We start from the raw sequence: 20,458 nt of genomic DNA, 5'->3' as shown, positions 1-20,458 counted from the left end.
CGCAATCCTTTTTTCTTTAAGAAGAGTGTGTTAGGAGGCTACTTGGTAAGACATCTTTTTGTGAACTTAAACTGCGCTTGGGAAAAGACACCAACGTAGAAGAAGACAGGACGAACGCAGACTAGCAACTGGTTTATTGAAATCACACATAATGCTGCCTCTTCGAACCAGGCGCATGCCCAAGCCAGATCATAACCGCGTGACCATGGAACACTCCCTCGCCAAGCCCCTATCTACAGTAAAAATTCAAGCTCTTCTTGAAAAGAAGGAGCTTTTCAAGAAGAAACTGAGGGAAGGGATTCACACTGTTCTGGGGCGTAGCTTGCACAACGTGCTCTCAGTTCGTCTTTGTCTTATCGTAACAGCATTGCTGTGAATGTACAGTCTGATTCAATATTAAGGAAGGAGTGAGCATAGATTATGCTTAAGTTTCACACTTGTTTCTTATTAAAACAAAACTAATATGATAAATTTTTTGAAGTTATGGCGCATTGCATATTTGAAATTCAATTTTAACAGAAATTTGAGCAATATCAAGGGTGACCTCATGACACAGTCGAGTTGAAGGTGAGGGAGTAAAATAAATGCTACGTTAGCCCGTGCCCAAAGCCTTCAAAGTGATTATTTTTGTTTGCATCTCTCTCCGCAAAGTACTTGTCACCATCTAATGCTATTTTGTGCTTTTATTACAGAATTTCATGAATGGAAAGCAGAAGAAGAGGGTAGCCAAAACTGCTGGTTCATTTTGCCCAGGGACCCCAAAAAGCTGGCCAGTGGAGAGACAAGGATCCACTATTACTGTAATAGATCAGGCGAGGCAAGGAAAAAGGAAGGTCATAGTGACCGTCGGGAGAAAAGTCAGGGGAGCTGTAGGTCTGGTAAGATATGTCTTTCATTTATTACCATCACAATGGACAACACTCAGAGTCCGACACCTGAAAGCACCAAGTCAGGTATCAAAGAAACCATTATGGTCATAAACCAGAAATTCAGCACTTGGGAATGAGTGACAAGGAAAAGGCCAGCGTAGCAGAGAACCTAGAAAGGGGTGTGCCCGTGAAAACCATTCTAAAGTGAATAAGAACATCTGTGGCATCCAAGCTGAGGCCAGTGCACTTGGCAGAGTGCTCAACCCTGCATAACATCAAACGGCAGTTTAACATTGCTGCTCCTGAACGTTGTCACACTAATGACGCTGTCAGTGTAGACATGTGGGTGCTTGCGATGAAAGAAAAAGGTGAAACACTTGTCCGCCTGTACAAGGTGCAGTGGACCCAAGTGGTACATTTTCTTCAGCAGACTTTGCTCTTGTTCTGATGACAGAGCCTCAGAAGGAGCTACTAGAAAAATTGGGCCCTGCAGGGACTGTATGTCTTGACTCCACACATGGAACTATAGAGTATCTGTTTGAGCTGACCACGCTTCTGGTGCTAGATAAAGTAGCATCAGTTGTAGCTATAGCTTATTTCATCTGCAACCAGATGAACGAGCAAACTTTGACAGCATTCTTCAAATATCTGGAGTCGGCCATGGCCAAAAAAGTGGCCGCTAAGACATTGATATCTGATGATGCCTCGCAATTCTACAAAGCATGGTCCAGGGTCATGGGTGCCGCAAAACAGAAACTTCTCTGTGCCTGGCATGTGGATAACAATTGGCGTAAGAAGACACTCGAGTGTGTAGAGAGACAGCTAAGGCCACATGTTTACCATAGTGTGTGGCTACTCTTAAGAGTTCCTCGCGGAAAAGGCATTTGAAGATTATTTTAAGCAATTCCTTTCTAGTGAGGAAGAAAAACTGAGGGACTTCCTCAAGTACTTCAAAGACCACTATGCAGTTAGGCCGCAAGAGTGGGCCTATCGCTTTAGGACTAGAGCAGCTGTCAACACTAACATGCACCTTGAGAGCAAGCACATAGGACGTTAAAGCATACTATGCTGGAGAGAAAACAGAATAAGCATGGTGACTAACTAATTTCTGCCCTCATGGACTTGACAAATAATTTTAATGAAAAGGGCTAGCCAGATGATGAAAGGGGCAAAGGGTAAGGAGCTGAGAACAATTCAGAAGAACCACAGGTCTGGCAGTGAAATGGCAGCTTGTGCCAAAATAAATGAAGATGGCATATGGACTGTGCCATTTCAGTCTATTAAAGGGCTCTCATATAAAGTGTCAAAAGTGAAAGATGGTGCTTGCTGTCCTTTGAGGTGCAAGGAATGCGCAGTGTGTGTGCAAGCACAGTCACTGTGTGGTCATCGCTAATCCAACTAGCAGCAACAAGGCCCATGAGAGCTCACCCAAAGAAGCATGTGAGGCAAGTCGGGCATTGCACATTGTACAGAGTATAACAAAGCTGGAAGCAGCCAAAGCAGTGTCAAGCTCAACACTCTTAAGAGCAAAAATGGACTCAGTCAGACAGGCAATATCAGATGGGGAAGTCTCTGAGGGTGTGGCTGAGAAGGCACACAATTTGTTTGAGCCAGTTTTCATGCTTGTGGAAAGTGAAAGTGACCCAAAAAGAAAGATGCCAGACCATTCAAATGGCCAACAAAAAAGTTGTGCACCTGTTAAGATTTCACTCTACAAAAAACCCTAGATTGTCGCAGCCATCATCTAGCCTTTCAAGGCCCACTGAAGCTCAAAAGGAAGTCCTTAAATAACAGCTTAGGGACAGCAACATAGAAACTGAAGAGATAACCACGTCAGCAGGGCACAATTACTGGTAACAAGCCTCCAGTGCAGTTAGGAAGAGAGAAGTAGTGCAGTAGTGCTGTGCTGTCATGCCTTATAGAAGCAGGTTGAGGGCTCGCATATAAACAAATCATGACATGTGGTCTCTGATGATTAGCCAGTCTGTTTTTGTCTGTGGTGTGCAGCCATATGTCACAGCTGGATGGTATGTGTGTTAGAGCACGAGAGATGCCTCCATCCTTGTTGTATGAGCTGCTGGTAAGTGTTCTGTGAAAATAGGTACAGACCCAGTGGTTATCTCTGGTATGTGGCAGCTGTTGGATAGTAGTGTGTTAGAGCACGCCTCCATGCTTTTCATATGAGCCACTGGTAAGTATGTCTGTACATAGGAAGTGCATTGGACGGTGTGTAGTGTTTCAGTCTGCAAAAGCCTCCAATGTGTTTTGCTACTTATAAATTTGTGTAAACACTCAGTAGTGCAGTAGTCATGATGTTGCACTGCTGAGCTCAAGCCTGCGGGTTCAATCCCAGCAAAGGTGGCTGCATTTCAGTAGTGGTGAAATGAAAAAAAAAAAAGCGTGTAGTTGAATTCAAGTGCACATCACAGAACCCAAGGTGGTCAAAATAATACTGAGTCCCGTACTGTGGCATGCCTCATAATTCGATCTAGATGTTGTGTTCCATGTGATGTTCTTTATTGCCTATTTGAATAAACTTTTATTTTTCAGATTACCAAAATAGAGGGTATATGCAGTGGTGTTGTGTGCAGTCTGGATAAGTTGCTCTGGTCATGAGCACTCAATGAAAACTTCTGCATATTTGGCTGCAGCAGACAGTGTCATAATGATAGTAAAGACTATGCAGAAAGCTTTAGGCCACTCTACATATCAGATCAGTTTTATATTGCATCCTTTATGGTGCTTATGGTGGCAGAATAATAATTGGCAATGCTTCCTTACACATTTAATATTTTTCTTTTTTTCTTTTGGAAGAGCAACCTTGGAAGAATAATCTACAAGAATGCTCCTACATTCTCTTTCACTGTCTCCCCATTTCTTTTCTACACTTCAACTTCATTCTATGCACTATCTTATTCTCCTCTTCATCCTACATTGATGGTGTGGGAAAGTGAGCTAAGCGTGCATAAAGATTGCTGTGCAGAACTTAATTGCAGCACATCTTTGTCAAAAGGTTCATTACAGCTACATTCCCCCTCCAAACACTGTTTCATCACTTCAAGCCTTCATATTCCTGTGAGCTTTTGTCTTGTTTAACAGTTGTAACAGTCATACTATTTATTACTATCAATAGCCAGCATACATTTAGCACTGCAAAGTGCTGTTTAGAAGACGTGTGAGTTTCTACTTCCCTTATGATAAATACTCCAGACATTCAGTCTCTAATTTATGAAAATCTTTCAAACATTGCCAGTGATGACCACCATATGGGTTAATGTCGGCATGGGACTGAGGCTTTCCCGCAAAAAGAACAGTTATGTTTTGCTCATATCATGTGACTGACAGTTTCTGCTGTAATTTTTGCACTTTTCAACTGCACTGTGAAGAGTTCGTTTCTGTGAAATGTGCTGGCCTGATTCTTCTTAATCACGCATTTCAGATCTTGTGCTGTGAGATGAGGAGGTGTAAAATAAAAACACCGTGTAGATTTCACAATGCCTTTAAGAAACCACGCAAAGCTTGGAGATGAAGCATTACATGCAACTTGAACCAAGTGTCTGGACACAGCAAGTGAAAGTTGTTTTGTCATGAGTGAGGGTGTCGGCGTTACTTGTAACTGCCTTTAAATAAAAGTTTGTTTCAAAACAGTGGCTCAACTCTGTGTTCCCCCGGTAAAAAACAAAACCATTGGGATTTGCAATTCTCTTTTTAAACATAATTGACCAATATGAATAAAAAAAAACTTTATGAAACAAGATATAAGCTTGCCATACCATGAAAACACTTGAAACTACTTTTGAGAAGTTTACTCATAAGCGAACACATTATAGCAATTATTTTCAATCGTATACCCACAATTTGGCTCGTCACCATGTCAAGTTTCAAGGCAGATTTTTTTTTAGACTCCAGGAAGCCGTATGCCTAATTCTATCCATTGTTTACTGCATTGCATTTGATTTTCTATAACAAATAAAATCGAATTCTCCATTGATTGCACCGACGCTCACGTTATAATTATATGCTATTATTATTGACTAGTCTTCTATATATATCCTTGGAGGGTGGGGGCTGCACTGGTGGCGTTCTACGAATTTGCGCCGCGTGTTTGTGCGGGTAAACTTAAGCGCAGAATTTTTTTTTTTTTGCGCGTTATGAAAACAATCCACTGCAGGTATTTTAATTAATGCAACGAGCTGTATGAAATATCAGTCAAGGGGTTGGAAACATCGCTATAGAGAATCCCGACTATTTTCTTTTGCGTGTGTGTATTTGGAGTTGATGCACAGTTTTCTTTATTTACTTATTTTGGCTACATTGCGCCAATTGCGCTTCCATAGAATAAAGAAACGCGTTTCCGCGCGCTTGTGGACTCGATCGCAAGGGGACAGCCTGATCAACATCAATATCAGCAGCAATGGCGAATTTGCGCTTGCCGTGGCGCTTGCGAAGTTTTCAATAGTTTTCGCCTTTTAAGTGATTCTTTTGCTATTTTAACGTGTGGAGGTTCATTGTACGTCTGTTTTTTCAAGTTTGGCATGTGTTTTAACACATGTGAAGGTGTAGTCTTTTCTTCTTCAGCGGATATATGTACAAGACCCCGTTCACCGTCTATCAGGTAAGATGTGTACGTATGCTACACGCAAGCGTAGTGCTTCATTAAGCCACAGTGCACTACAAAGTTAAGCATGAACAGTACACAAAATTCACAAGTTCTAAGTATTGCGAAGAACAACCATTGATTGGCGAAGTTCTCACAGGCGTTGCAGAAGTTGTTGGGCGCGGCAGTGCTGAACGTAGCGTTAGCGGCTGAAATCGTGTTTTTTTGCTAGTAACAACGTGTCACTATTTCATATTATTGGCGGCGTCTCCAGGACACCAAATCGGTAACGGGGACACCAGAGCTAGAACCCGGACTGGTCCATGGGTTGGGGCTCGCCGAGGCCTGCGCGTGCTAGTAGTATATCTATGATGCCCGTAGGCTGTGTGTAAGTCGTACTTCCCGAATTTTCTGACGCATTTTAAGATCAGCTGTCCGCTTTCGCGGACAAAAAAGCAGGAGTCAGGGTGGTCCGTGGGTTGGGGCAACATAACCTGCTTCCAGTTTGGGACCGCCCTGCTTCCAGTTTTGATCCCTCCGCTACCCCTTGGGTACCCTGTCGCCTCCTTGATTATAATCTAATGCTCTCCTGAGGCCTCTGTTTGCCGGTTACATGTGCCCTCCTGGAGCAGTACTTGTAAATGAATCCGATCTATCGTCGCAACGAAAAAAGCGCCCCGCGACTTCTACAACACCAGTCAGAACCTTGCCCATTGGTTTACCTATGTGTGGCCGCAAATACCTGAAACTCAATGCCAGTTCAACATATTTGTTGGCAAGGGTGTCAGGTCGTTGCTTTGTGTGGAATCGGCCTTTTCTCAATTCTTAAGAGTTTAACTGGAATGCACCTGACCAGTGCTGCTCTGTGGTGCTTGCCACCAATCCCTTGGACAGGGAAGACATGAGTATCCCTGTGCATACACTTTATACGCAGTGGTGTGACCGCTTCCTTTGGGAAACTACCACGTTAGCAATATTGTGAGCGCAATGTGGCTTTCCTTCATCTTCCTCATCCGTATGTAGTGTGTCGCTTCTTCCTCGCCATAGCTCTAGCTCGGCAAGAATAAAGTGGTTCCTTAGAAGTGCTGAAGGTGCTGGGGTTCTGCATACCAAGGGCGTATAAGGTAACAGTGCTTGTGCCTTTAATATGTCGCATTCGATCATTTTGAGACGTGGTGGTGTTCATGCGTTAGCACAATTCCAGGACATCCACAATGTAAGAGGTACATGATTCTCTAATTGTATACTCTCTCCAGGCCTTTCTCACAACCTCAGCACAAGTAGTGGGAGCATAAAAAAACTGACAAAGCTGGTGCATGAATGTTGCCCAGTCAGAAAGATCTGGCTCTTGGATCAAAGCCAATTTTTTTTTTTACATTGTAGAGGCAGACGGGCATGCTGTGAAGTTTCTAAGAACTGTCCCACCATTGCTGACTCTGTTGTACATTTATCAAACCACTTGATTCTCACCAAGCTCAAGCTATGGTGACAAAGACGCGCCACATGCTTTACAGTCACATATTGCACTCGCAATACATCTGTTATGCCAGTTTGCCGAAATGAGCATGCACAGTAGTGACGAATTCACTATGCGTGCACAGGGATTTGCCTTTCCTGTCCTATGGGCTGTTGGCAAGCATCACAATGCTACACTCGTCAGGTACACCTGAGCTTTCAGTATGTTTACATTCGGTTGCATGAACATGGAGGGAGTGCGTTCGCTGTAATCAGTACCACACATTTTGCTAATGTAGGCTTGAGTGGCTTTCCCATGCCTCCACTAAATAGTCGGAATACTTCCATGTATGATAGAATGATGAGCATTTAACCTCCAGACATGCAGCAGTCTTTATACCACTGCAAGGCAGAAGCAGCCTTCTCACCATGTTTACGCTCAAATAAATCCCATTATTAAGGCATTTTATGGGCCTCCCAAACCGCCTGCACCACCTGAATGATGTCACTTGTTGTTGCACCTGGCTGTTCATTTCATTTGGCATCCTCTGTTTGCACATATTCGTTTCCAATAATTCAAGAAAATTGCAGGGCTGGTTCGCAATCTTTTCTGTTTTCCTTATTTTTTTATGGCCTTGTAAAACTGAGAAACGTTAATGAAAAAAAGAAACAAAGGCTGCCTTCCTGTTCACCAGTGAAGGCATTGTTGCTTAGAAAGAGGCGCAGAAAAAGATGTATATGCATGTCGGACAGCCTGCACAAGGTTTTATCTTTGTCTCTTCAAACATCACGTACCTGCGTCAGTGGACTCGCTGTTCTGTAGCATTATCCCTGGCAGCGGAAGCACTGTCCCAGAGCTCTAAAGAGTCATCGGAAGCACAGTGCTAAACCTTCATCCTTGAAATGTGAAGAACGTCACTGGACAGGACGAGAGATGACAAGGTGAGACTGATTGGGGCAATGTTGTGGTGATGGGTGCCACCTGGTTGAGCGCACAGTATGGTCCCCTGTTCTGAGAAAAGCTTTTCTGGGAGCTCTACACAGTGGAAAGGGGACCAGAGAAGTACAAGCGCACCAGGGGAGAAATGAAAGTCGCATTGTGAAGCATGGTACTGTCATTTCTGGTTGCTTCATGACGCAGTAATGATAGTCGCAGCACAATATTTTCAATTTATTCTGGCAACTCGCGATATGCAAGTGAATGCTGCTTACTCTGATCATGTGGCTGCGTTTCAGTGCTTGGATATTTAAGGCCACGTTGCAAAATGCACAAGAGATTTATAATCGACTTCGTATACACAGAAAATACAAGAACAGTTCTAATAGCACTGAAAAGACAGAGCATTCATGGTGTCGTTCAAGCTCAGTGTCCTTGAGCGTGCACAAGAACTAGTCTAACTGATGTTATGACTGGCCTGTGTGGTCAACGATTTGTGTCGCGCCACCAAAGCAACAGCGAAAGGCTGGACCCTTTAAATACGCCGAGCCGCCTGCAACCGTTGGAAAACGCCTAGGAGGCCCCAATAGCAATAAGACCTTATCATTTGTGCAGGCATTTTCGCCTTCTTACCCACGGCTTGCACAACACCCTGATGTCTGCTTAGTCTCCACAGTGTTGTCTCCCTTCAGCAAGTGGGACGATTAAGCTTCGTGTGTGCATTCGTTCTTTCTCTTCGTCCTCGGCAGGGAAGATGCCAGCGTTGTGTGCGTGTGTGTGTGTGTATGCGAATGTCAGTGCCTTTCCTTCTACCGAGCCAGTGGGGGTTAGAAAATTCGTTGAACACTTCCATGTATCGAGCGGCAGCCGCCAGCGTGGAGAGTGTTTTCTCTCTCCTTTTCTTGAGCGAGGGTATTCCAAACACTATAAAGGACGTCTTCGCTAATGGACTTCAGCCTTCAGTTTTTGAGCAAACTAGCATGTCTGTCGCTCACCATCGGGAAACTTGCAGAGTTGACCACTCCGTAACAATGTGAAGTAAACATTCAGTGCTACTCGTTGAATTGTTGCCGTATCTCCTGCCTGGCCCCCTCGGCACTCATGAGCCGCTGCAAAATGCAGTCAGCGGCACGATCCGACAACCAATGGTAAGCTCCAGACCACCAAGCCCACGCTACTTCCACAGTCTTGGGTTCCCATCTTTAATACGGAGCAGCAGCAAAAAAAGAATTGACATCTGTGAATAAGGTATGCGGATGTGGGCTGCTTCCCTTGAACATAGGAGGCAAATGCCTTCAGGAAGTTCAGTTGCACTTTGTTATATGAAAAGGCGTCTCACCAAGATTGGAAGTTGCAAACCGACAAGTGCAGTGCATAGATCACACACTAACAATCCTGTCTCCAAATTATCAAAATGATGCACAGTGGGAAAACAACTGAAATTTTAAACAAAAGCCATCATGGTCTCAACGAAGCCCTGCTTCAGCCAGAGTCAAGGTTACATGCACAAATGTCTCTATGTAAAACGTGCTGCCTGCAATATCACCAACCATGGCACGTGACTTTCGTAAGCCAACCAATGTTAAATGCCATCCCTGGATGTGTGCCCCACAGCAAAAAAGGAAGAGAAGAAAAAAAGGAAAGAAAAGACGGCTTGTCATGCGAGTGTGACGTGAACCCTTGGCTCCGTCATGGGGGAAGATGAAGGAAGATCACTTGGAGGCAAAGGGGTTGAGTGCCGTCACTTTTAGCACTCGCCTCCTGGCAGCGTGAAAATGCAACATTTCAATTTCTTCCATTTCCTTTAATAATGAACTAATTAGAAATATTTGTTTGAGGAAATGCTCCCTTGACGGCATCTTACAACTTCCAATGTACCTATAACTAAAATTTGCCATGGTGCTTAATGAGAGGGGCTTTTCAGCCCAAATTAGATCCTGCAGACTATAGTACTGTATGGAAAATATGGTACATGGAACTGTAAAATTTAATTTTCCACAGCAATTTCTACCTGTGCAGTTGGAGTTGGCTTTGTCATAGCATAGATATGAGGACCGTGAAACAACCTTTATTCCCTAAAGATCCTGTCCTGTAGTATATTTGAGCATTTACATAAAGGCATGGAGACCCTCAGTGTGTTGCAATCTAAGTGGCAGCATATAGGTGGTGTGTGCTGCCTGTAGAGATGCCTCTGTAAGCCATCTATGTATTGGCGGATTTCTGAATTGTGGAAGGGAGAAGGCTCATGGCTGTTCTGCCTTTGCACCAAGCACTGCAGAGCACAGTGCTACAATTTTCTGTTTGTGCAGTTCGAAGAAAATTATTCCTGCAGTGGCAGTGACTACACAGAAAATGCACCCTACGAGAGTGGACAGAGTTCCAATGTGACTGTGGTTTGGAATGGTCCAGCCCCTGTATATACAAGCACTGATTTTCCCAGACAAGTGTGACAGTGCCTGGCTTTGAATGCAGTGTGCTGCTTCATAAATATTGCAGTTGCCCAGCACTAAGCTGCCTGGATTATGTGGTTGCCATAATGACTTCTCTGTACCCGTGGGACAAATATTTGCACTCGAAATAGCGACAGCAGCCATGCATTTCCTGCTGACATAGAATTAGGTTCCACAATGTCATCTGATGTATGCACATGCTGTGATGTGGTTGGTGTGGCCATGCTCTTTTTTCCTCCCTTCAAGTATGCTGGTAAACTGCCACTAGTTACAGATGTCTGCAAGGAGTGCACACTGTGTGAGTGCTGCACATGAATTGAAATTACGATCACCACAGTGATGATAAAGGACACATTGAAAGGTAATCTGACAACACTTATCAAGACTGTCTACAAGTTTTCTGTGAGAGATTTCCTCAGGGTTGACAAAAACCATCTTAGGGACCATTTAATGGGGTGTTACCGCCCACATTATGAGATGGAAGAAAAGGAAGCCATTAGGATTTCTCTGGTGGTGCAAGGTGCTCAAATAGATGGCTTTGAATTGCAGTAGACATAAATATTATCATTCTTTCTGTCTGGGCACATAACTTCTTTGCCAACCTCTCTGTCATCTCTGTAGCACATTAATTTAGGATAGTAACTCCACTCTGACGCAGGAGATGAAAGTGCATGCCAGACATGCTGACCACACTGACTTGGAGAGTGCCACTTTCTTAAATGTGGCAAAAGCCTGTGTTTTGGGCGAAATAAGAGCTCATAGGCAATTTTTATCTGTGATAAACAGAAATATGTGCTGCCAGTGGTCAGACGTCATTGAGGTCGAGCTTCTCAAGCAAGTAGATGCCATCGAGAAGACCAAAGAAGCCAGTGATTAGCCATTGTGCGCAGCAGCTTCAGATGGCAAAGTCCAGCTGGGGTTTCTCTGCACAAGGTCACCAAGTGGCATTCCTAAGTAACAGATATTTTTTACCCTAAACTGCTACCCTAGAGTGGCTGGAACATGCACCATTCGTTCCAAGCATGCAGCTGTTATCAAAGCTTAGTTTAGTCAATTATTGAGGCTTAAGATGGTTTTAATGAATGTACAGTAGGAAACAATTGTAAAAGAATGTAAAAAAAATTTGAACTGTGTTGACGCTTTGGTGGCATACTGTTGCTATTCCTGAAGTTACGTCCTCAAATGACTTATGCTCCAGGTATTTGAGTAAAAACTATGGGTGTGGAAATATCAATTTTTTTAATTTCAAAGCTAATTCGAATAATGAAACCTAAGTGCGAAGCGAATATTTTTCGAATATGAATACTATTGGTATTGCAAAAATCCATTTCTTTTCACCAACCAGAGGTGCAAAATAGTTATACTACATAGACTGCGTAGCAAATAATGTACAGGGATATTATGCTTCGTGGTTAACAAAATTCTCTAATACAACACTTTTGTTTGACAATGTCATAATTGTAGTTACTTAATGTTTCATGAAGCAAGGACAACAGCTCAACATGTTCGAAGAGCAGTGACACCTAGTGCATGTCACCATCGATTCAGACATCAAAAAGAGCTGCTTAAGTGTCTGGTATCAGCAGGTCGCTCTTCGCAAGCCGAGCCAACAGTGGGCACCACGCTTACACCATCGCTCAAACGGATCTTCTTTTTGGACCAAAATGTCATCATGCAAATATCTTTGAACCTGCGATTGTGGTAATGAAAATTTCTGCCACGAGTGAAAATTTCTGCTGGTTGATAAGCTCATCAGAGTCTTTCCACAGTGCTGATGTGGAAGTGGCCCGTTCAGAAGCTTTTGTTGTTGAATGCATACTTCGGTTCCTTGGTGATGAAATTACCCTTCCTTTCTCTAAATCCAAGGGCGAGATCTCGCATTCTGAATGTTGGCTTGCGCTCTCATTATTCGCCTTCACTGTGCTTTCGTCAGCGGTCGTCTGCTTGGTGAAGCGGGAGCGCCAATTGAACACTGCCTACTCACTGATGTAGGAGGTGAAGCAAACGTTCAGAAAGTTAGAAGCTGGCGCAATTTCATCCCAGGTTGTTAATCCAGTTTGACATTGAAGCATCCTGGTAGTATTAAAGTACTTTAGAATGAGGTTCCAGAAGCATTGCCAAGTTTGCCACTTGGTGAAATTTGTAGTTTGGAACAATTTAGGCTCTTGGCGAGATTAGCAGTGAACACAGAGGTTTTCACATGGCGATTGGTGTTGTCCAAATGCATGAAGAGGTCACAGTATAGGTACTTAAGCTAGTGTCGGGTAACCATAAGCACCCACAGGGGCCCCGTGACAGTGTCTCCTTTAACTTCACATATGCTTCACTGCATGATGATAAATATGCTTCGCCGCATAACACGACTATGCTGCAGCAAAGGTGACTTAAACCGACAACAGCCGAGAAGGTGCAAATAGCACTGCGCTGCCTGGTTCTTGCTGTTGGCCTTATTTTTCTTCTTTTCACAGTGTCCTTACTGTAAGTGCACTCCAGAGTTACAATGCAGGAATATGCATGTGTGCACAAGCTTTCTTTCAAGAGTAACTCACGATCATAAGTTACATCATCATGGTTTCGTACTATGTTACGGCATCATAAGCGAGACATAATAAAGGGGGCCTCAAAGGCTGCGGGAGAGACTAATCTTTTGTGCGAGATTGTGCTATCCTTGCTGCACGCAGTGCAATATTATGACTCTCATGTCTATGGTGGCATTGTCGATTATGAATGTTTCCTTACTGCGTTAAAAAAATGTGTAGTGCATCTTTCAGATAATAATGGCATTATAGCTTCAGAGTTGTTCCAAGTTATGGGGACTTGTTCACTAAAAGTACATTATTAGAAAAGCTTTAGAATGTCTAGGCCATAATTGCATTTGAAGAACTGTAAGTCTTCCTACACATAGCAATTAGTAGCTTACTGTGCGATGTTGAAGGTGGTTTTTATTCATAGGCCCTACGCAGAGAGCAGCAACACAATGCCTGGCATGTGACCAGGGTTCATAACAGTGTTTGCATTTCCAGTGCTCGTAACTGATTCCAGTATTAGTGCATAAATTTGCTTTATGAATTCTTTGTAGACAGAAGGTGCTTGAATATTGGTTGCATGAAATGCTCCAATGCACTGTATACGTATAGGGTGTCTTTAATTACCATACAGATTTTCTTGTTTTCAAGTTTTGAGCGCGGAAAATGTGGCATTCTTGCACTCTCATTTCTTACAAATCTTGAAAGTTGCACCTAATTCAAGATATTCATCATTGAATTTCACTGGTAAATTGAGGCAATATTGGAACTGAGTGTGCTGGGAGTGCAGAAAAGAAGGTCCCGCTATCTCATCAGATGGAAACATCTTGGCCAGTTATTGTAGCTGCTGATACGACACACTTTGCCTGGCAAGCATGTGCGTCAGTGTGCCATATCAGGCTATCATTTAAGCTTTGTCCCACACTTCTTGACTGGGCACTGCCGCCTGATGTGGAGGAGGATGCACCAAGTTTTGATTGTACTCAATTGAGCGCGATAATGAATATCTCAAAATAAGTGCAATTTTCGAGATTTAGAAAAAGAAAGGGTGTGCGTTCACATGCGACTGCCTCCAAATATGCCATTTAGAAGGCTGCCGCCAAGTTACTAATAAAAAAGTGACTGAATTTTTCAAAATTAATTTTCTGAAACTCGCATTATTAGCAGCATAGTGTGTCCACCTCACCTAGAAACTCCTTTTCAAAAACGCCGGGCTCTCCGTGCTCAAAACTTTTTGCTAAATATCTGCATGGTTAAAAAAAAAGTAGATATGCACAATTGTTTATGCATGAAAGTTGTACACTATCACTTTTCAAGATTTTTGCCCTTCTATGCAACACCAGAAAAATTGGAAATAGAAGCTTCAGGTGACCTATCTGATTTGTTGCAAGTTGCATGGCCATATTATTGTTTTAATTTTTCGCTATTACCTTTTACTGTGATGTCGCCACTGCAGCAGCTCGGTGGCTGTGGCTTTTCATTCCAGGTCACAAAGCTGCACCCAGGTAGAGGCAGATTCCAAAAATGCTTGTGTACTTAAGTATAGCTGCACATTACAGAATCCGAGGCCCTCAACAATCATCCGTAGCCCTCTTGTAGCCCACGAGTTCCTTATATTTTATTGGGATTGAAGAGCAACGTTTGTGCTATATCCCTCTATTTCAGACGAAATAATGTGTATGCAACATTATATCTTCATTACTTTACACCATAGTACCAATATCTGTCGTGCGGTGATTTTTGATGTCTTTGCATTTGCTATAGCAAGGATTTTTAAACATCAGCCACAAAAGAAAATATAAATGGTAAAAGAACCAAGAAATGGTGTGTAGCAGCTCCCTTCTTTTTTTAATTGGCGGCAAGTTTTGCACTCGTTGTGTACTTCAATAGAAGCATTACCTTCCTGCTTTGGAACTTTGTGGTTTTGTTCTGCCAGCTGCTTGACCAAAACAAGCAAAATGTACTTCGGATATTCCACAATTCTGTATGCATTTGGTACAATAAAATTTGTTTCAAGAATGGACAAATGCAGTGATGGTTGTATTGAAAACTGCAACATGCCGATTTTAGTTTCATGCTTCATTAATTTTCTCAGAGCCCCAAAGAAAGCGAAGTTTGAAAATATATCATGCGACGAAGTGCTGGCCTGCCATGACATTAGTGCACTCGGTCTAGAGAACTGATTGATGCTGCACATACATTGAACATGGTGGCCATGACCATCCCTCATGAATTGGCATTCCCTGCCTAAACCACCTCACCAACACAGCCTGTTAACAGCAAGAAAGCTGACGAGGCTTCCAAGAATTTCTATGCACTATTAGTATCGCCCTACTGAAATTACTCTATTTGTTCGCTGACAATTGTCTTGACAAAAGTGGAAGCCGAATCGGTTGTGTTCGATCAGTTTTATTTACATACAACCTATTATAATGTGGACCTTTCTTCGCCTCTTCAACTGTTCCACAGCTGCTGCTGCCATCTTGCATGCCACATCGAGGAGGGGGGGGGGGCAATGTACATGGCAGGTGCATGGGAGGATTTTCCAAGGAACTCTGGAAAGCTGTAATCAAATTGCGGGCAAAGTTTAAAAAGTCAAATACAAAAAGAGTGAAGAGTATTGTAACCTTGTACATGTTGATCACACCACATGTTTCAGCTGTAAGTGCCTTGTCTCAACCAAGCTACAGTTCTTGCAATGTTCCACTTTGTGATACTCAGTATGAATTGATAAGACTAGCTGCTATTCTAGTGGTTGTGCAGGCCACAAGGGAACAGTGCCTGGCCTTTGTGCTCGTATGTGTAAATTTCTCTCTTTCGGTCTCGCCCAAGCCACACCAAAATGTTATCCACAAGTGTTGTGCCAAAAAGGCCTGGCAACATCTCGTATTAAGCCGTTTGACCCATTTTATTGCACTGATGCACACGGTGCAACCAAATGTAGGAAATGACATCGCCTAGGTGATTAGTAAATTACCCTTCTAAAATACCACAAGAGCAACTTTGCTGTGGCAAGAGCCTTAGCAAAAACATAAGAGACACAAAAATGAAGGAAAAGCGACACCTTCAAGTTCCCGCACCAACTCACCGTGACAAGCACAGATTTTGACAGTGTCTGCTTGAGCTTAGTTATTTGGAGATACATGCAGTTGAATGCTTTTACGAGCATTGAGATGCCCCACTATGCTAGCTTGCCTTTTATGGCTATAGAAAGTTGTATACTGCCACAAGCCTGCCTATTCCGATTAGAATCTATATTGAAGCTGCTTTGAGCAACAGGTGGTATTCTATTTCAGCGCTAATGATACATTGAGAGTAGTGTGCCTGGAAGGAATAGACAAAAGCATTGCAGAAGCTGCAGTACTTTGTGCTCGCTGAATGATCACACGAGAAGGTAAAGATGCCATCAGAAAGCATCCTTCATATGGAGTCTCTTTAAAAGAAAAACACTACAACTAGACATGGTGACAGTTGTGGGCAAACTAAAAATATAATGATAGTTCAAGGTGTGGTATGGCATGTTTATGCTATTTCTGAAAAAATAAACACGGCAAGTGTGTCCATGCCAACAATTGACACAGGATGTGCAGATGCAAAACTGCAATACAGCACCACGCCGTCAAAACGACAGTATGCAAGTGGTGGTCCAGCATCAAAACTTCAATGTCTCTACACTGCAACACTGGGAGGCCATGCTGCGTGACAGAAGCCTGGGTGGCCAGCAGGCACTGCTCTGTCGGGCACAGGACGTGGCAGCAACTATTTCTCCTAAGGATTCAATAAACGGATTTCTCTACCTCACCCGCCATGCGATGCGCCATGTGAGGGAATGACAGTGCCACTACTCTCACAGGATATGGATGGTGCACAACACCACCTTGAGCATCGGAGCCCACGTCTGTCTGTGAGCTCTGTGTACTACAAACACAAGCGGTGCATGCAAGGTAACATTTAACACATAACTGCCAAATGCCATCAACGAACAGAAGCAGCAAAGAAAGCTGCTTACATAATTTTCACAGTGTGTCGGAACTGCATATTTTTTACATCCTGTCTGCATGCCGCATTGTTCATCACTGCTAAAAAGTGCATAGTTGCATGGTACTTTTTTTCAATTTTGTGCACTTTCTTTTGTCTTGAAAAAATAGTGCAGATGTCTCTCAATGAGCCGTAAGTACTAAAGTTGCTCAAAAGGGTAGTTTACTGAATTGATTGCATTTGAGTACTGCAGGCCTAGTTTCTTTCGGTCTTTCTCTTTTAAAGCCTCGGCACAAGTTAGCTGAAACACCCTGTATACTGGACAGCTTGCCTGGCTGCCCGCACCGCCGAGGCGGAGTATCTTACGTTTTTGTGGTGCACTTGTTGCCGTCTCATGGCACCGGTCGTCCATCCTCATCGCGCACACGCCAGCGTCGTCTGGTGTCCCAATTGGCTGCAGCAAAGCGGACAGCTCTGGCGGGCAGGAAAAAAAGTGGTCCGCGAGCGATCGGGCTTGCTGCCTCGTTTAACGCCTGCTTTTATCCGCCTGGCCAAGAGCTTTGCCCGGTTTAGCCGCTCCGTCTTCAGTGTGAACGTGCCTTTAGAGTAAAAAATCAACAGCTTACGCTTCCACATTTTTTGCTTGGTAGCTACATTCAATTTGCTTGCTCCTCGTCTTTTAGATGTCTAGGCTCCTCACATTTTAACGTGGCTGAATAGTGCACAAATCAGAAACGAGAGTTTCTGTGGCCTAGCCTTCTCACACTTGCAGGGATACCATCTAAAATTGACCTATTTTTCTTATGGGGTGCCCACTGATTATGAGGATCTCGAGTGGTTCTCTAGCATTTTGGTGACAAACGGAATACAGTAAATGCCGAGCTACAACTGACTTGATAAGCACCAATGAGCGCAGTAGTTAGTATTCTCACTAAATTGAGAATCCAGCCCAACAGCAGATGGACACCAGTGGTTTGAATCCCCCGTGTTGGCAAATTTAACTGGCTGAAATCAAGCATTTAAAAGACGCACTTAGTTCCATCCCTTCAATCTGTGAGCATAATGAAGATCAAAGGTCAGGTTATGTGGCTGCAGCACCTTCTGTTCACGCAGCATACCTTGTGTGCAAGCCACATCTATTTACAACAGAAACAGCGCTTTCCACCCGTGAGCTAATGTTTGGAGCTAAAATATGGTAGAATTTTTTATCCAGCTAACGCGTGCACGCTGAAATCCAAGTGGTACAGCCAATATGTGCCTGTTTGATCACTGCAATGCATTGAGACACTTCCGACAATGCACGGCTGTACAAGAAAAGGTTTTAATTTTTTTCACTAATGCTATGTACTTATGAACTTTTATGAATGTACCTGCAGCTTTCGCAGGCTTTCGAGTAGCTCGAGCGTAAAGTGGCCTGTGTGTTATTGCTATTCAGCCGGAGTGCAATAGGAGCCAGTCAAATGAGTAAAACATGAAGTCAATGTGCACACAAAGACTACATGTACCCTTGCATGACTTCGTGCCACAGGTAGCCAACAGCTTCCAATTCACAGTTCTTGTAATATGCTTGTGGCAGCCATCTACAGTGATCTATTTGATTTAACGGGGATGTGTATGTTGGCTGAAAAAGAGAAAATATGCTAGGAAATATATTAACACCGATGGACGCAATATATCCTTTCCGGTAGAGTTTTGCACAGAAAAGTTAGCAGATTCCATGCATATGTGAAAATCGGTTATAAGTGAAGTTCAGTAAAATGCAACCACTCGTTCACTTCTATAACTCTGCACACAATGCATGTCCTGGTCTCGTTTAGTTCATTTTTGTCCATACTCGGTTGCTTTCGATGCTGACTTTCCGACTTCTCTGTGGCTGACTTCTTAAATTTCCTGTTGTATACTTAATTTCTTGCCTCTTGTTCTACGTGTCTACCCAGTGGTACATGTTGAGCTGCACTTAACAGGTAATCCAAGTTGCCATTTGGACACATGCCAAGCAGCACATATCCAGTGCCATACACAGTGACCAATATTGGCAGGACTGCAGCAGCCACCACCCACTGAGCAAGGAAGAGGCAAAGAGGGTTTCGTTTTAAGAACCGCTCATTAAAGTTATTCAATCAATCAATCAAAAATATGTAGCAGCTTGCATATGTAGGAATGCGATTTATTCGCGATGCTAATAATTTGATCACCTGTTTTGGTAGCTGTGGGCACGAGAAATTTAGACACCTAACCGCACCAAAATTCAGCTATTATGAAAACGCGGAATTTCGATCAAAAGAGTCCATTTGCCGCTGTGGTGGTTTGAAGGACGGCGACAGAATAAACCAAACATTGTAGAAAGGGAAGTAAACAATCTGCGCAACCGCTCTATCGCGTGTTTGACAAAGAAATTGACGAAAAAATGTGCTTAACGTGATTCAGAAACATGTCTACACAAGAACGTTCAATGGTAGAAATTACACTTAACCGCTACAGAGTAGCGAAGTCGCCCTGAATAGTGGGACCAATATTTTCCGATCGCCCAACAAAGGGTGAAGTGCGCACAGTATGTACGGCAACACTTGCTTTGTTCACCGCAGTAATGCCACCCTGTAATGGAGACAACTACGACAAACGGTCCGCATTTCTTCAGCAGCGAGAAAAAGTGAAACATTTTTTTTACCGAGTCAGAAATAAGCCAAGCGTGTTCCTGACGGTATGTAACGGCATGCCGCTGGAAAAAAGGGGTCCATACCTCGGGGTTCAAATTACGCAGACACGGCATGCGCTTCAGCGTAGCCGTCAATTTGCGGTTGAGCAAGCGACGTTTTTGCATTTTCTGTTCCGCATCAGCATCTTCTAGCCAGCGAGAGAGCACCTTGAAAACCAGCACGACGGGCGCCGTCTCGCTGAACAATCAAGGCCTAAAATTTAAAAGAAAACAACTATTAGCGCTTATTGTTTCAAATTTTGTGATTTCAGTAGACTTACCTTGATGTTGTTGCATATTTCTTGTAGATCCATGTTGCTTTCACGGTCATTTCCGCCAACATAAAGAACGGCGATATCGACACGCTCGAAGCGCATCGTGGAGACAGCCCACGCCAGCCACACTGAATTGTAGCCAGCAAAACTGAATGTGCAGTCTTTAATAGACTCAATTAGGCGCAGGCGCGACCTATTAAAGAATTTAACCCGACTCGCCGACAATGACGCCGCGCAAGGACGGCATGACTGAACACGATCCAGCGAGGCGTAACAAGACCACGCGAACGAACCTACGTGAGCCGGCAGAAACCACAGGGATTTAGCAGCAGCACCTAGCAGCGTCTTTCCCTAGGCGTACAAGTACCTATCTGGGGGCAGGGAGTACGGCACTGGCTCACGTCACATCCGGTTTTCCTCTAAACCGGGTACAGCCGGCCTGCGGGGATACGCTTCTGAAAATATATCCGCGGGCTTGTGACCTTTTCTGGTCGCCGCAAACAGCGGAGTTTCCACTCCTATATTTCTTGCTCCGTGAGTCCGGGCGACGAGCGACGAATTCTAGATTTGCAAAACCGAGTGATCTGTTCAAGCGACGGCCCGATCCGTCGCGCGAACCCGTCGCTCGTCGCTGTCGCGCAGGAAATCGCGCTAATGGGGTTTAGCTTGAACTGTTG

The 20,458-nt window shown here is 43.7% G+C and overlaps 1 long non-coding RNA gene across 2 annotated transcripts; it reads right to left on the bottom strand.

Annotated features, from left to right (window-relative positions):
- Positions 1–15,228: 15,228 nt before the first annotated feature.
- On the bottom strand, positions 15,229–20,220 carry LOC139047367 (uncharacterized). 2 transcript variants are annotated; one of them, XR_011507127.1, is made up of 3 exons: positions 19,788–20,201; positions 19,552–19,720; positions 15,229–15,396 (listed from the first exon to the last, which is right to left on the bottom strand). It is a non-coding gene; the product is annotated as an uncharacterized lncRNA (long non-coding RNA). The 2 variants fall into 2 exon arrangements; XR_011507128.1 differs by lacking the exon at positions 15,229–15,396 and having other exon boundaries at positions 19,683–19,720; positions 19,788–20,220.
- Positions 20,221–20,458: the final 238 nt, after the last annotated feature.

The sequence above is a fragment of the Dermacentor albipictus genome, chromosome 7, assembly GCF_038994185.2.
Source record: "Dermacentor albipictus isolate Rhodes 1998 colony chromosome 7, USDA_Dalb.pri_finalv2, whole genome shotgun sequence".
Classification (NCBI taxonomy): domain Eukaryota; kingdom Metazoa; phylum Arthropoda; class Arachnida; order Ixodida; family Ixodidae; genus Dermacentor; species Dermacentor albipictus.
Note: the sequence above shows the minus strand (reverse complement) of the source record. Positions and strands in the feature narration are given on the sequence as shown.